This window comes from Ochotona princeps, chromosome 24 (assembly GCF_030435755.1).
Source record: "Ochotona princeps isolate mOchPri1 chromosome 24, mOchPri1.hap1, whole genome shotgun sequence".
NCBI lineage: Eukaryota > Metazoa > Chordata > Mammalia > Lagomorpha > Ochotonidae > Ochotona > Ochotona princeps.
This window is the reverse complement of record NC_080855.1, coordinates 11157818-11175371: the sequence shown is the minus strand read 5'-3', so window position 1 is coordinate 11175371 and position 17554 is coordinate 11157818. Positions and strand designations below refer to the sequence as shown.

Below are 17554 nucleotides of genomic sequence, written 5' to 3'. Positions count from 1 at the left end.
CCTGTGCTTAGTAAGTGGGCTGGAAACATGGCAAGCAGAGACCTACCAAGGTGATATCTTTCCCTTAGAGAAAGAACTTGGCTTTGATTTCTGTCCTGTGAGCTTTACAAATGGCCTTTCATGCTGGAGAATGACACGGTGGCCTCTTGGGGGTAAAAGGTAAAAAGATGTCATTTATCTTAACTACCTCTCAGGGGCTGACACTGCAGCACAACACACCTGTCAGTAAGATGTGCCAGGGAGGCATGACAGTGTGCATGTCACAGCCACGGACTGTCCTCAAAGACTTTGGGGCACAAAGGTGGGGGGATCCACACATCATTTATTGCAAATGCTGATCACTTCCTTTTTAAACTCATTTTTGTTTTCATTTTAGGAAAACGCTAACTGACAAATGAAAGCTATATATGCGTGTATGTGTTTATTCTGCACATGTTTTAAATCACATAAACATCAAAGAATGAACTAATCAAGTTCAGTAAGATGTGCATTATTTCATATAGTCACCATTGTGTGTGTGTGTGTGTGAGAGAGAGAGAGAGAGAGAGAGATGTGGTCACTTATACCTTTCTTTTGTAGCAATTTCCAAGAGTGCAAAACATTGTTAGCTACAGTCACAACAGTGTACAACAGATCTCTTCGACTTAGTCCTTTGTCTAACCGAAATTTCGTGTTCTTCAGCCACTGTGTTCCCAACCTACAATCCCTCAGCCCTCTATGCTACTTCTACAACTTCAGCATTTTGAGATTCCACATCAACGAAATCAAGTGGTGCTACATAGCTGGGACTTCCTTTTCCAGGTGAACATTCCCCTGGCTTTTGTGCATCGGTGGGCACTTAGACTGATCTATTTCCAGGCTATTGTGGCCACGGCTGCAATGGTTCTGTCAGATGTCTGCCTGACACACGATTTCATTTTTCTTGGGAAGACAGACAGTATTGGAATGGCTGAATCACAGACTAGTTCTACTTTTAGTTTTCTAAAGAACTGCCGCACTGTTTAACTCTGCTTTTGTTCAAGTCCAAAAGGCTGTGTATGTGGGTGACAGGAATAAATCAGCCACGGACTGCTATGCTGGGTAACTATGTACCTATTTTTGAGTCACAAAACAGAACTTGGGAGTTTGGTACTACAGGGCTCCTGTGGCTACTACTGAAGAACCCTGAATGCATCAAAATTTCTGTTCTCCATGATAGTTTTGGGACCATGGTTCTGAGATGGCTGCTTTGTCTCATGAGTGACAGACCACTTCCTCGCAAGATGTGTGAAGGCAGCAAGCTGCTAAAGGCCTCGGAAAGCAGAGCACTGTCCCATGCTCTGTATCATCTTCACGGTCACCTCCAGCTGCAACAAAAATACAGCAAAGACCCTACTGACCATCAGCAAATGTCATCACTGCTTGCTTTTCCATTTCTCTCACAAGGACGCAGTACCACATGTAACAGAAATTATAACACAAAGGACGGTAATAGAACAAACCTCATCTCCCAAACCTGTCCCCCTAGAACAGCACCATCAGTATCACCTGAGGACATTTTAAAATCTATTTTATTTCCTTGCAAGGCAGACTGATGGAGACAGAAAGTCTTCTCCCCCAACTCCTTGCCGACTGCTTCATTTGCTCAAATATTTGCAGCAACCGGGGTTGGCAGGGTCCAGCCAGGTCTCCTAACCGGGGTTGACAACCTCCAGTCAGGTCTCCTAACCGGGGTTGGCAGGGTCCAGCCAGGTCTCCTATGTTCTGGCAGGGAACCAAGCACAGGAGTCCTCACTAGTGTGTGTATGAGCAGGAAGTCTGAATGAGGAGCAGTGCACGCACCCTGACATGGGATACAGGTGCCCCAAACAGTGCAACAGCCTCTACATCAAATACCTGCAACTTCTTGGAAATTCAAGATCTCTGGGTGGGCATCAGGCTGAGCAGTTAAGCTTCCAAAACATTATGTATCAAAGAGCTTTAGTTCATTTCCTGGCCCTGCCTCCAATCCCAGCTTCTTACTAATACACACTCTGGGAGACAGCAGCTGATGGCTCAAACACCTGAGTCCCTAGCACCTGACAAGCAGTGTGTGGATGGAGCTCCAGGCTCCGGGCTTCAACGTGGCTCAATCTTGGCCACTACCAGTATTTGGAGAGTGAATCAGCCTCTGTCTGCTTCTCCAATAAATGCATTGGAACAGTGAATCAAAACATCCAGGGCTGTGTTTTAAGAAGACCTCCATGAAAAGTGGTTTCTCATTCAAGTTTGAGGGGAGCTAGGATGGACAACTACAGGTGTCTACAACAAAGGTTTAATGCCATCAGTTATCACAGGAAACACACTGCCACTCCCCTCTAAAATTAAGGGACAAGGAGCCAGCATTGTGGTGCAGAGGGTTAGGACACTGCTTGTGACACTGGCATCCAATATCACAATGCCAGTGTGAGTCCTGGCTGCTCTGTTTCTGATCCAGTTTCCTGCTAATGTAACAAGCAAGGCACTGGATGATGGCCTAAGCATTTGAGTCTTCACAATTCATACGGGGAACCAGGATGAGTTTCTAGCTTCAGACTGATTCACAGCAGACTGTTGCAGCCATCTGGGTCATGAACCAGTACATTCATGTTACTATTCCGCCTCTCTCAGACACACACACACACACACACACTTCCAAAACAGATGACTAAATCAGTATACAAATACACCTTCAGAAAGATAAGGAACAATGAATGGCCCAGTCCAAAGCCAGCCACAGCAACAGCAGCCACTGAGCTTCATGCACCTGAAGAAGAATGAGGTAAGCTGCTCCTCACTGCCATTGCCACCACCTCCTCAGCTGACGCTTAGGGGCCTGTGGGTGCAGTCTTGCAGGGAGACTGGAGGATGGGAATGGTGCCAGTGGAGTCATGTGGGAACTAGGGGCTCATGCCCAGGCAGACAGTGTGAGCCTTGGAATTTCCTATGTGTTTGATCCCAGGGGCAAGGAGTTGGTGATCATGCTGGGGTGGTGTTTGGTGGATCAGGCTTAGGAAACTGTGAGCATGCTCAGTTCTTGCATGGGTGGAGGGTCAGGGTCCCAGGTCAGCACACAGAAGCAGGAGCTTGGGTCACTAGTGAGCAGGCAGAGCTCGAGGCCAGCTTACCACCCCACCAGAAGACTGGGCTGGGGAAGATTAGACTGGGGAACCCATGCACTCCTGGGCACAGGGACTGTGGATGGATCAGGGAAAAGGGCAAGGGGAAGTGTGGGAGGGGGTCACTTCAGACTAGATTTCTTTGTGGAACACCCCCAATTAAACTGCTGGATTCAGAACTCCATGGGGAGCCATGGGGAGAATTGCAGGATCTGTGCTCTGACCATGGAGTGCATGTGTCAGAATTGGGCCTCCTCAGTTGCTGAGGCGATGCAGCAGAGAGCATGCCCTGATGCACATGAGGGATATGGCAGTCCACTGGGCCTCCAGAGGACCATCTAGTACCACAGCAGAGGATGGAGGGCAGAACAAATTGGTCAACTCTCCCAGCCAAGCGTTGACAACAAGTATCTGAATAAAAGGAGACTCTGAGATGTGTCAGCCAACCAACCTTGGAAGGATTTCCTCATGCTTGGAGCAACGAATTCAACAGCATTTCAGAACTACTGACACCACTTGAGCAGAATCCTCAGAGCATGTCTCACTTTGGGGACCTTGGGATGACATCGGGTGGCCATCCTCCATCCCTGGGTACTGATGAAGTTACAATGCTGGGTGTGACTCTTCCCCTTCTCTCTCCTCTTCCCCCATATACAGGAAGAAGAAAGGGTATCATCCACTTTCCCCTAGTCCTAAATCACCCTAATCAGTGATTTACATGGGCATGCATCTTTCTTAACTATGTAAACATCATCAAAAATAAATCTTTAATTTTTTTAAAAAAGAAAATGCTCCTGAACCCCAATACTTCCACCAAATAATCATTTATAATTATGACACTATTTTGATTCATGAAATATCAGATTCAGACAACATGCTTCAGGAATTTTGCTCTTAAGGCCTCAGAGCACTGCCATGAACAGCCTGGGACAGCACACTTCTTCCCCAACCTCAGTTTTGCAACCTGTAGAGTGGAGCACTCCTCAGCAGGTTCACACAGCATTAAAGAAAGTTTACTGGACATACAGATTTATCTGAGCAACTCTGTGTTCTGCAGAAAGGAGTCCCAAGAATCCCAGTCATTTCACACATTTAGAACGGTTATCTACCCAATGACTTTCAGAATTCAAGGAAAGATGGTCTCGGGATTCCTGTTGGTTAATTATCCTGAATATCCAAATGCATGGCCCAAAGTGCTTCTATTAAGACCACAGAGCCTGTTGCACAAAATCACAACACAATATGAAGCACACTGGATTCACAATTGAAACAAACCTCCCGAGCTAACAGGAGCTTTGGCTTCCTGACATTATCCATTTTGTTAAAGCTGGTTATGATTCCCCACACATTACTTGAAAACCAATTTCATTCAAGACAAAAGAGTGCGAGCAGGGTATTACATTTTATGCCTAAATTATGCAAATTCAGTGGAGTTATATTGCATCGCGCGCAATTCCCTTTCTTCCAGTTTTCATTGTAGCATGAGTTAAAGTAAATTTCACTATCCTCATTTGCAAAAGGTGAATACTTTCTATTTTAAAACCCTGGGGGCAAAGATTGACTTTTAATGAGCAGTTATCTAATATAAAAATCTCTTCCATATATTACTGACATCATCCCCGAGTATTAAATGAGCATTCCAGATAGGGTTGATCTTGATTCAATTAATCCACAGAGAACAGGGCTTCCCAATCAAGAAATATGGGATCTAAAGGCCAGGGGGGAAGATGGAGGATGCAATGGGTTCTCTTCAGAGGGTCCATCCAACAGCAACATTTTGTTGCTGGACATGAAGCCACGCAACCTGTGACAGACACTAGCTGTAGCACCTTTGGACTCCAACGGGGGATGGGCTGTTCAAGATCACCTTTGAACTCTTCCAGCACCGTCCTTCCTCCTTCCAGAAGCAAGGAGAGCAGTGCAGGAGATGAGATGCATCAGACTCCCGGAGGTTTACTACCACAATGTCCTTGGGAAACAAGGCACACAAGCCACAGTAGCTTTAAGGACTTTGGGGACGGTGCCACACATAGCATGCTACGCCTCTGTGGCACTGGCATCCCATGCAGGCACTGGTTTGAGTCCCAGCTGCTCCACTTCCAACCCAGCTCCCTGCTTATGGCCTAGGAAATCAGCAGAGGGGGACTCAAGTCTCCTGCAATCCGTGGGAAACCCAGAAGATGCTCCTGGTTTCTGGCTTTGCACAGACCCAACACCAGCCATTGCAGCCATTAGAGCAATCTTGGTAAACTTTTCAGATGATTCTTACATGTGCTCAAGTGTAAAAGAGACTTGTCTAGAAGCAGGTGATACAAGATTCCTCTCCAATTCTCCTGGTTGGCAGGTAGTGTTTGCCACAGCTCTAGGTACCACTTCTATGTTCCAGACAATAAGAAAGGAGAAAGGTGAAACACATACACTCTTCTGTAGTCCTTGCTATCACAATTTCATCTCCAGGAAGTTGAAAGGGATGACAGAATTTTGAAAATGACTTTTCAGAGACCAGCACAGTATACTAACTTGGCTGCCTGCAATGCCAGAATACCAATTTGAATCCTGTTTGCTTTATTTCTACTCCTGCTAAGGCAGCAGAGGATGGTTCATGTATTTGGGCTCTTGCTATCCATACAGGAGACTATGTGGAGTTCCTCGTTTTTGGCTTAGCTTGACTAAGTCCAAGCTGTTGTTGCCATTTGGGAAGGGAACCAGCAGACAGAATATTTCTCTCTCTCTCTCTCTCTGCCTCTCACCACAACAAAATAGAAATCAGCTAAAAGTGATTGTTGTTGTTTTTAACTTAGAAATCAACAGAATTTTATATGCTTTGGTAGAACAAACTTTTAAGTTATAACATTGCAATAGATATTTTGAAGTTATCTCCCTACTCTAGAACGTTAGTTCCCATTAAGTTAAATATTCAGTCTGCTGTTTGGAAACCTGTCTTGTCGGATCTACATGTGTCACCCCTCACACCACAGCTGTTATTCATAAGCCCTTGTGAACCAGGGGCCTGCATTACTTTCTCTAAAGCAAAAAGAGGCACGTTGGACTACTAATTCTCTATACTTAGAGAGTAAAGAAAGTGAATCAATACCCACACATTTATTTAGGTTAAGATCACATTTAGGAAAAAAGACAAACATTTTGAGAGGCACACTGAAATACAGACCCATGCTGCGATTACAGGACATTGTCTTTGAGCAGGCATTAATGTTTTAATCTTGTTTAATGTATAGAACTTTTAGCCTTGACTTTCTAAGTATTATTTGGACAGCTGGACTGTTACAACACAAGGCAGATCTCTATTTGGAAAATGCACCCAGAGATTAAGCATATAAAAATAACTGACGTTTGTCAATAATCAAATAAATTCAAATTAGACAGCAATGACATGGTTTCCCATTAGAAAAATGTTGGAGTCACTCTAATACTCAGCTGGGAGCACGCCGAGATTCCATGAACACTTGCACCCTTTGGCTGGGCAGGTGCACTGGCACTGCCCTCAGGAACACACCTGGGAAAGCACTCACTAGAGACAGCAGTGGCCACACAGGACTCTCTTTCCCGTGGCCCTGTGACGCCCCTTCTGCTTATCTGGCCTAGGAAATCACCTCAAGTACGTACAAAGAGGCTCACTAGAGTGCTGCTTAGAAGTCAACGTGCCCTAGTAGAACAACATTTTAATATTTTGTAGCTCCCTGCCCCCCAGGGAAGTAGCTTACAGCCTTAAAAACAATACCCACGGAAACTATACTACTCAGAACTGAGAGAAAACGCTCTGCTTTTTTAAATAGTTCATGGTCACATGATCACAGTTATATAAATTGAATAATACAAGGAAAGATAAAGAAAATGCATCAGCATTTAAATTCTGATCTGTTGTAAAAATGTTCTTATTTTCTTCATTATTTTTCATGAAAATGGTTAGTGATGCTGCTAAATCTGTCTTGGATTTTATTTTTTCGCTTATTTGGGAGGGGAATATATATATATATATATATATATATATATATATATATATATATATATATGCACATATATAAAGAGAGGGAGTTCCCCCAGTCACTATTCACCCCTCAGAGGCACACAGTGACCAGGGGTGGGCCGATGACAAAGGAAGGAGCAGGGAATACAGTCTAGGTCTCCCTGCCCCCTGGGTGGTGGAGCTCCAAGTACTTGAGCCATCACCGCTGCCTCCCCGGCTCTGCACTGGCAGGAACCTGAAGTCAGAACCCAAAGTCAGGAATTCCTGTGTGGACATAGCATCTTACCAGCCTAACTAAATGAGCTAAATCAACAGCTAAGTGCCTATGTCTGTTCATTTACTTTCCACTGAAGCTACACGTACTGTAAGAATACACTGCAGACTGTATCTACTTTCTTAGAAGAAACAACTGTATAAATGCAGTTCACAGCTACAAGAAAATCAAAAGTTCATCAAAAGAACTCATTGAAGGAGATTACAATAACACTACAAATGAGGAATCATTTAAGAATTATAAATCAATCTAATCTGCGGGACTGAAGGAATACAGAAGTGGTAGCTAATGTTGAGATGAGTTTCTCCTTTCCTCTCATTTGATTTCCTCCAATGCCAGCAAATTCATCTAACACAAGTGACCTGGGTCAACGGGTCTTAAGAGGACAAAGAAATAAGTGTGTGTGTGTTGGGGGCAGGGAGGGGAAGGAGGCAAAGGTCCCATTCTGAGCACTTTCATTTCAGGCTTAAAAAGGGAGGACCAAACTGTCCATCAAGGTCCATCAAGCAATTATTTGAAGAGAGTGTACATTGCATGCCTGTGCAAGCAGGTTTAGACAGAGGACAAACGGATGGGTTGATAAATACCACATGCATATGGGCATGGGAATCTGTTATCTATTTGCATATAGAGACACAGATACAAGGTTGATACTTCCACATATACAGATGATAGATTCATACATAGAGTAATGCACCGTGTGTGTGTGAACTGTAGAAAGCACATGAAAAATGGAAAGGAAATGTATGTTGGGTGGTAGGTGCTGTGGTATGGTGTATTAAGCTACCAGAGGGGACACTCAGAGTCCATAACAGTGTCTTGGTCTCAGTGGTTCCACTTCTGTTTCCAACCACTTCCTGCTAATCAACACCCTGGGAGGCCGCAGAAGCTACTCAAGTAGTTGGGTCCCAGACATACGAGTGGAAATCCAGAGCCTCTGGCTCCTGAATTTGGTCAGAGCCAGTCCTGGAAGTTGAAGGAATTAAATGGAAACCAGAAGATGGAAGATCTCTCTAGGTCTGTTTCTATCCATACGAGTGGAAACCCAGAGCCTCTGGCTCCTGAATTTGGTCAGAGCCAGTCCTGGAAGTTGAAGGAATTAAATGGAAACCAGAAGATGGAAGATCTCTCTAGGTCTGTTTCTATCCATCTCTGCCATTTAGTATTTCAGCTAAACTATTTTTTTAAAAGCAAGCTGATTTGGATGCGTTTTTTTATATCCTATGCATAGTTTTTTTTCATAATATTTAGTTTTATGAGATTTTTGAGGACCAGTTATATGGAGGGATTATAAAAGGGTTTTTTTTGTCAAAAATAACCACTTAATTCCATTTTAAGAGCTTCTGAAGCATTCTCATGTGTACAGACATGTACTTACAAATGTTATTTGTATATCCAGATATATGGATATATAAATATGCCTAGCTATGCATATATATGCAGAAACATGCAGGCGATAAATGTACCTACACATACATATAGAGAAAAAAGATAAATAATAAATATAACAAAGATATGCACACACTTATTCAGTACTTGTTCTATGGTGGGGTTTTGTGTTAAGACCTTCCCATGGACTATTAATACTTACCTTTTATGTGGATTATTTAATTCTTTTTTACAGGTAAAGGAATTAACGGGTTAACTGTCCATGACCAGGCCACAAAGAAATTTCCTTTGAGAATACTATCATATGGCCAATAGAACATAAAGCCCAGATTTCTCCAATACACATTTTCTAAAGAAATAATTAAAGCAGCCAAGCACTTGGTGTAGAGGCTAAGGTAACCAGGAACATGGCCAGACACTACACCAAAGTGGCTGGGTAGGATGCCTGCCTCCAGCTCCTGCCTGTTTCTGCAGGGAAGGTATCTGGAGTACTTGGGGTTCTGGGGTTGATTCCCCAGCTCCCTGGTGCAGAGCCAGATACGGTAAGCATTTGCAAGGTAAACCAGAAGATTTGCAAGCCAGTATACTCAAGTTCATGCTTCCTCTCTCTCCAAACATTTTTTTTAAAGAAAAAATTGCCAAGTCTCATGTTAACTGCTCAAAATCATTGGCTATGGTTCTGGCACAGTGGGTCAAGCCAGAACCCACATCAGAGCACCAATTTGAGTTTTGACTACTCCAAATCTAATGCAGCTCCATGCAAGCCAACCCGGGAACGCAGCAGAAGATGACCCAAGGCTTTGGGTGCCTGTCATCCTTGTGGAATACCTGTCTTCAGCCTGGCCGAGCTCTGGCCACTGCAGTCATTTGGGGGGTAAACCAATAGATGAAAGATCCTTCTCTATTTATTTTCCTGTGTCTAACACTGTGCCTTTAAAACAAATAAAATAAATAATAAAATGAAATATTCAACTACCAGTTGTGACTTACACTTTCAATTTAATGTCTTTTTTTAACTGCCCCTCTCTCAAAACTCAAGTATCTCAACCAACAAATGTGTCTGCTCCATAGATGTGACCCCTGAGTCAAATAACAGCTTCCTCTGATGTCTAAATGTTGACATATACACAAATGACCTTCTCATGTCAAAAGCAGAGTTCACCCCTAATTCACCCTTGCATGCAACTCTGAAGTAAAACAAAGTCTATCGTGTCTTGTTTTGTTCTGGTTTGATTTTTTTTTTTTTTTTGGCCTCTGTTGGTTTTATCTGGGACTTGCTAATAAATCTAATGGAGATTCTGGCATTGATTTTGGCAGAACAATTATCTGAAGAAAGAAACAGGAAATCTGTGGAAGTTTCCAGCAGAAAGTTTACCTCTGCAGCCATGATATTTTACTAGGTGTTGCTAAAAGCATGATTTCCCTTAATTTTTATTTTTATAAAATTTCATAAAAATATTTTATTTTTGTAAGCCAGGGCAGCTGGCTAGCCCCAATCACATTCTTAGTTCCTCTAAGGATTTGTGTCTAGGATTTGCATTACACAATCTAGAACACCAGGAGTTTAATATCCATCCACTGAGAAGGCCTGTGCATTCAACCAACAACGCCATCACAGTGATGTATTCTGGACTCCAAAGTTACCAAAAGGAAGGACCTGTCATGTTCAAAGTCCTTCTCAGGACTCATGTTGAAACTTCAATCATATGTGCATTCTGGCAGCATGCCTGTGAGCTCCTACTCTGTCAGGTACCTGTTTAAGAGTGAAGCACAAGAGGGGATAAAATGATCCGAGGAGACAAGGCAGGTAATGCAGAAATGGCCGAAGTGAAGCATTAGGCAGTGTGGTGCACCAAGACAGGGTACACACAACAGGAGACACCTAAGAGCTTCTTAGGCTGGAAAGCACCCAAGGGGATTCAAACTGCAAAGACCCCACCCAAATTAACTCCATCTCCCCATAATTTCCCTGGTCTTTCCCCACAGCAAGTATTTAATTCTTGTAGTGTTTGTGATAATATTTAAATGATTTATGATCATATTTTGTAAGTTCTAAGACAACAACAAGATTGCATAAACCTTACCAGCACTTTTTCTAACAGCTTTCCCCCATTTTAGGAAAGTGAGAATATAGAAAACATAAGTCGTGTCCAAATAAAGGAAACGTGCTAAGAGTGTTCTAACTTTTCAGAAACATTTTTATTCTCAGATACACCTCTGAAAGTGGGACATTGAATAAAATAACACTTGTTTCCAGATTCAGACGAATTCTACAAGGAAAAAAAGTCACCAAAATGAATAGAGACAACGCTACCCTCATACACAGAGCTGACCACAACTGAAGCAAAGTGACATTTTTAGCCAACCCATTAATCCAGCAAAGCTTTGTGTTATGTTAAGATGTGGATGTGTCAGAACAGGTTACCTCAAGAGGACTCTCTTTGAACTTGAACTGCCAGAATTCCAAGGATACACCAAAGAGCTTCAGTTTAAGTGGGCAAAAGGTGAACAATCAGAAGGAAGGCAGAAAGAACAGAGGCCAGTTTGGCTATCAAAGTGCCTCCAAAGGGGGGAAAAAAAGCTGCAATAGGGAAAGAATAAAAAAAAGTCAACATTCAATCCAAGCCACATTTTAAAAAGTAAGTCGTTCTGAGGCATGTATGTAGGGGAAGAATTTTTTTTGCTTTTCAGTTTTAGAGCATACCAGATAAAGAAAGACATAAAGTTGATCAGAGTGTAACCACAACCAAACATCTGTCCATACAACAAGGTCAGGGCTAGCACACTGCAGCATTCAGTTATCATCTGAATTTGTTGGACATATTTCTCTGCTCAAGAGTTGGATTATTATGGTGCATGAACCTTCCTACCAGAGGTTGGCTCAGCAGGAAAACAAAGCTCAACTCACTGGGCTGGGGAAGTCTCCTCATCAGTTCACAAACACAGACTAAGAGATGGCCATGAAAAGGCTCTTCAATGAAAGGCCATGAGAAAAGAACCATGAGACAGAATCTATCCCTTCAACAAGGGTGACTTTCTCGAAGACCTGCAGAGGAGATGTAAAGAGATAGAAGATGCCATCTCCATCTTCTACATGTTTAAAATCTTTACGATATTTGAATTTTGGGAATTATCCCATACCGCAGCCCTAGGATCATCCATGGCTCCCTCCAGAGGCACAATGTCAAGTTGATTGCTCCTGGGTAACAAACACAGAATGTTGATCTGTTGGGATATTTATGTAGTCTGTTCCAAAGCAAGCAAACAAGTGGCCTGGATGAGACAGAATGCTTGCTTTCAAAGAGCTATGTGCACCTGGAGAATGAGATGTGCTCATCCACACAATCAATCCACGAGGTAGGGAGGTACCAGAGCAGGCTTAAAAAAAATAATAAATCTAGAAAACGTTTTCAGAAATGTCCTTTCTTAGCTAAGGAAGAGAATAAGACTTCAGGGCGGATACAGTGTCTTCAAGGGAAGAAAAGAATGGCATGTCTTTAATAATATGTTTACAACTACTCTTCCCAAAAGACAGTCCGTGCATGAGAGTCTGGGGAGAGATTAAGGTCTAATAAGCAAATTCGAGAAAGAATGTACTCAATCACAAACTCTCTCTCACCCTTGGAGATTCCTGATGTGTATTAGCTTCTTAAAGATCCAGAGGATTCGGCTCTGAGGGTGGGACTGGTGGGTTAGCCGGTGGGAGAGCATGACAAACAGAGGCAGGCCTAGTGCTCCACAGCTCTCACTGGTCTGTCAGAGGACACAGAGTTGACTGGTGTTGCTGCAGTATAAGGACCGAGTAGGTGAGTGGTTAAGATGCTTCAAGGACTGTAGGAACACCTGGTTCCAGCAGTAATTCTTGGCTGGGATGGTTGTGCTTCCTGGTAGACATTCATCAGTCTCTAGAGGTATTTTGATGATTGCAGCTAGTGGAGCTGATTCTATCAGTGTCCAGTTGGCAGACAGCAGGGAAGCTGCGAAACATCTAACAGGGCGCACAGCCCTGATCTCTTCCCCTGATTACAAAGGACTGCCCAGCCCTAAACATCCATAGCCCTGAGCCTGAGAAATCCTGATCCTGAGTATGGTGAATGGGCCACCTAGCTGGGTAGGCAAAGGAATGGGCAGGGATGAAAGTCAACAGGACAGTCAGCCAGCCAAGGAGGAGCTTTCTGTCCTTCTGATTCTTGTATTCTAGCACAGAATTACTTCAAATGCTCAATATTAACTATTTCTGTATCAAGTGCCTATAAGAGCATAGGACAGCGATGCAAAGTTCATACACAGTTTAAGTGTGTGTCCTGAACAACTAGCACAACGTCTGTGGTGACTGACAACACACACAAGTGTTCCCAGCAGGGGGCTAATGCCCCATCACTGTCAGTCAAGCTGCTGGTGGATCTCCCAAGCAGTTCAGAGCAACCCAGGTGGGCGCCAGGACCAGCAAGTGGGTCTAGCACGCCTGTATTCATCGGGACAGGATTCAGAGAACCTCCCAAACTCTTCCAGATTCCCCCAAAGTCACCATGACAACAACATCAACATACAAGGCCACTTTACAAGGCCAACTAGATGGATTTAAAGGTTCCAGAAAGGGCTGATTTAACTCTCTATCCTTTCCCCTTTCAAAAAAGGCAGCCACTGGGATTCCCGCAACCCACACTGGCAATGCCTGGGCTCAAGTCTGGCTTTGTTTCCCATTCCAGCTTCCTCCTGGTGTGTGCCCTCGAAGGCAGTAGGTGATGGCTCTAAAATGTTGGTTCCTGCCACTCGTATGGGAGATCTGGATTGGGTTTCTGGTCCAGGCCCAGCTTCTGTGCTCATCTGATGAGTCAATGAGCACACAGGAGACTTCTGTCCACTGGATGTCATCCTAAAGCTTTGCCTTTCACACAGATAAACAGAAACTGAGCCAAGACTTCACAGATTCCCCGACATCCAACAGTAGAACACGCAGCCAAGGCTTTTCGGCCAGAAAGGCCACAGGACATCATCTAGCATGAGAAAACATTAAACTACCCTGGGTCAGAGGACAGCTCCTCCCTCTGGAGGCCCCCAATGCTGGGAAATGTCAGGAGGAAGGTGGGTTGAGCTGGCAGACAGAGGTATCAGGACTGGTTCATGCCTTTAGTACAAGCAAAGCCTTGGGATCCTGCACCATGTGGGAGACCCAGAAGAAGCCCCTGGCTCCTGGCTTTAGACCAGCTCAATTCTGGCTGTTGTGGCTACTTAGGGAGTCAAGCAGTGAATAGATCTTTCTGTATCTCCTTCTCTCTGTATATTTAACTTCCCAATAAAAAATATTTTTAAAAAATGTTATATTCCTTACAGTATATTCTATCATGTATGGAATTTATGTTTTATTATATCTTAGTCACTATGTAAAGAAAGTAAATTCACTATTAGATTTCAGATACGTATGTTTGAATGTAAAGAGAAAATGATCACACTATTTCTGTAATGTGTGTGGGTCCGGGGAATAAATACAAGTAAACTAAGACTCACTTCCCAAACCAGTCACCTTTCTAGCACCTGTACATCAAATAGGAGGGACTCCAGTACTCAACAAGATAAACTACTGAGCAAACAGATTCCAGCTCTTTCTCAGCAATGTCTGGACCCAGGGCAGCAACTTTACGACCTGCTCTCTCTTTCAGAATTGCCTCTCCTTCGTCTGTCCTCCCTTAATCACTCCCCTACACACGAGTGGGAGAAAAGTAAGGCCGCGATTTTCATCATCCCCGGGAACACCTGCATCAGATGGATTGCCTCTCCCTCATCTTGTCATTTAGCTTCCAAATTATGCCGAGATAAACGGGTGCAGCAACCTTTGGGCTGCTCAATAATTTTATTGGCCATCATTTATGGCTTTCTATAGATTGCATCAGCTGCTGCTTCTGGGGAGATGAAAGATAAAGTGTGTCTTATGCAAAGCGCTCTGCAGAACATGAGACTGAGAAGGTGCTAACAGAATTGGCAAGCCAAAGGGAGGAAAAGATGCTGACCTATCCATCAGCGGCCAGCTTAATTTTGATCACTGTCTTGGGGAACTCAAGCCTGAAGCCTGTTAGTAGGTGCATGTTGGGCCACAGCTAAAACACGGGCTGGGAAAACTGCCAAGCAACTCCAAACAGAACATGAAGCAGAAGCTGCTTACTTTTACACACACACTCTCTCTCTCTCTCTCTCTCTCTCTCTCTCTCTCTGTAAGAAAGTACATCTATCTGGGAAAAAAGGGAGCTCTCTGATGACATTTCAATTCCCTATTTTCATAGCAAAGTACATTACAGCAAGCTGACCTGTAACTATGGATACAGCAAACAAAGCCACGTGCTGGTAAAGGTGATGTCCTTGAAGGAAACACACAGGAAGCAAAGTGTGTTTGCTTCACTGAAATATGAAATGATGAGGATGAAACCAATGGTTAGCTGGTTAGGTTGCCTGTGACAGACGGTGGACATGCACCAGTGCCTTCCTGGTGTGCTACATGTATGGAAGACATGTCCACTGCAGGAGTTGGTCCTGAGCTCACAGCAACTCCTCACACTTCTTTTACAACTTTCAGAAAACTTAGAATTCCAAAATGAAAAGATTATTGCGGCTGAAATTTGGTGAAGGTCTAATGCATTCATAAAATGTGTAGAAATACTTCAGGAAATCCACAGGAGGGAAAAAAATAAAACCAAAGGTAGGTTTACTTTGGTGCCAATGTGTTTGGAATCATGCAACTTTTTAAAATAATATACCTTTCCTATGCAGTTTTTGAATATCCCTCAAATGCACAAATTTTAAAAATAGTTGCACCTAAACCATTTTGAACTCCATAGTTTGCAAACATTCCAAGGTCCTCTACAATCATCCTATTGCGCCAATCTCCTTTAAAGCACTAAGACAGGCAACACTGCTGCTCTTGTGGATCCTGCGTTCTAGGGAGGAACTCAGGGGACAACAGAGGACGGATGTGAGTGCATAAGGCAGTCATTTATGACAGCAAGAACTGGGAAAGGAGATGAAGAATAAATGGAGCAAGGAGGAGGCACCAAGAAGGACACATCAGAAGATGCCTAAAGGCTTAAGAGGAAGCTTGCCTGGCAGAGAGCATACAGAAGCATTCCAGGTGGAACAGCATGCAGGATGCCCTGACAGCAAGGAGGCGCCAGGCTGGCTCATAAGCTGATAGGAAGCCAGCTAAGCCCATGGTGCCAGGCGAGAGAGGCGGGAGGGCATGATGCAGCACAAAAAAGGAGCTTCCTCCCAAGTCGGATCCCACCCGTGCCTTCAAAGAGGGAATCCCAATACTTTTTAGTCAACAACCTAATAGTTTCTTAATTGGAAAACCAAAGATGAGTCCTGAAACATGGTGGCAGGCAAGTTCCCTTGTCTATCATGTGACTATACAGGTCTAAACTCTGGGGAAAAAAAAGTGTATTCCTCGGGGGCACAGTGGCCGGAGGTTCCCACTCACTCGTGTACATCAGAGTACACTCCCACAGTGACCACGGACAAGGTGAGGGCACTGGCTCTTTTTTTAAGAGAATTGCAGACTGCTTACTATGCCCCTGTCAGCCCTCTAGAGCCAAAAGCAGAGAGCAGCGGAACACTAGAACTGGGATCAACAATGCATGCTGACTCTCAACTTTCACACAAAGACATGAGGGAAGAGGGGTCAGTGCCTGCCAACCACGTGTGGCATCAGGAGAAGTAATACGACTGAAATACTTCAGAAACTCACACCCTTTACTGCCAGCACCTAATCGCTCCTGCACACTAAAGGTACCTGGAACTATTCAATTCAGAGGCGCCACAAATCTTGGCCACGCAGAAACATCTGACAACAGCTAAAAATGTTTTGTAAATGTGCATCCATATTTATAAACATGGCAGCAAAGGTAGGCACACAGAATAAGTGTGCTTTCCCCTAAAGTCATCTGAAAGTCAAAAAATGCCATTAATTACTCTGTCATGACAACCTTGTTCAATCTCATCTCATGTGACTTATCAGCTTTGATCCAGAACTGAAATTTTAATACCAAATTGCAACCAGCTACGGAGGCAGCACACCTTAAAACAGAGAGATTCCCGTGTCTCCAGGCAACATTAAGCTAATCTGCCCTGACAGAAGAGGACTCCTCGGAACTAGCTAGCAAGTCTCCCAAATATGAAGCAGTAACCCAAATGTCAATTACTTTTTCAGTGGTAGACAAATTGCTAGCACACTAATGCAATTTAAGCCCAATAATTAGATAACAGGACTACAGAGAGGGCCTGGTGACAGAGCTTCTCAGATAATAGAATCTAGTGTCCTACTTCTTAAATATTAACATCATTCTGTCTCAGTCAATCGGTTTATGGTAATTTAAAAAAGGGCAAAGCAAATTCCCTTTATTGCTAATAATATTGTGCTACTGCAGAGTTAGCTTTGAAGGTTAACAATCTAAGGGGTCAAAATTTAATCATGTGTTATCGCGCACTTATGCACCACTGTTTCATCTCTTTCTTTTGGAATGCCCTCTTTGTGGAGAGCTAAGGATTGAGGAGACACACACACATACACTCAGTAAAAGGGGCCACTCAACTCCATTAGCAACATGATGAAGAAATCAACAGAAATCAACCCCTTCATTCCACATACATCCTGAATTACCCCAACTTGATCGCCTTTTCTTCCTCCACAAAGCAGCTCATTTAAACGGCACTGCAGACCTGTCAACAGATTAGTCTGACCTACAAGAACCCCCACAATTGTACTCAGAGTTCATGCTTAGACTCAAATGCCTCCCAAGAATA

The 17554-nt window shown here is 43.6% G+C and overlaps 1 protein-coding gene across 8 annotated transcripts in view; it reads right to left on the bottom strand.

Annotated features, from left to right (window-relative positions):
- Positions 1-17554, bottom strand: part of RBFOX1 (RNA binding fox-1 homolog 1) — a 1600707-nt gene that overhangs the window by 1164976 nt on the left and 418177 nt on the right. The gene's annotated exons all lie outside the window — the stretch shown is intronic.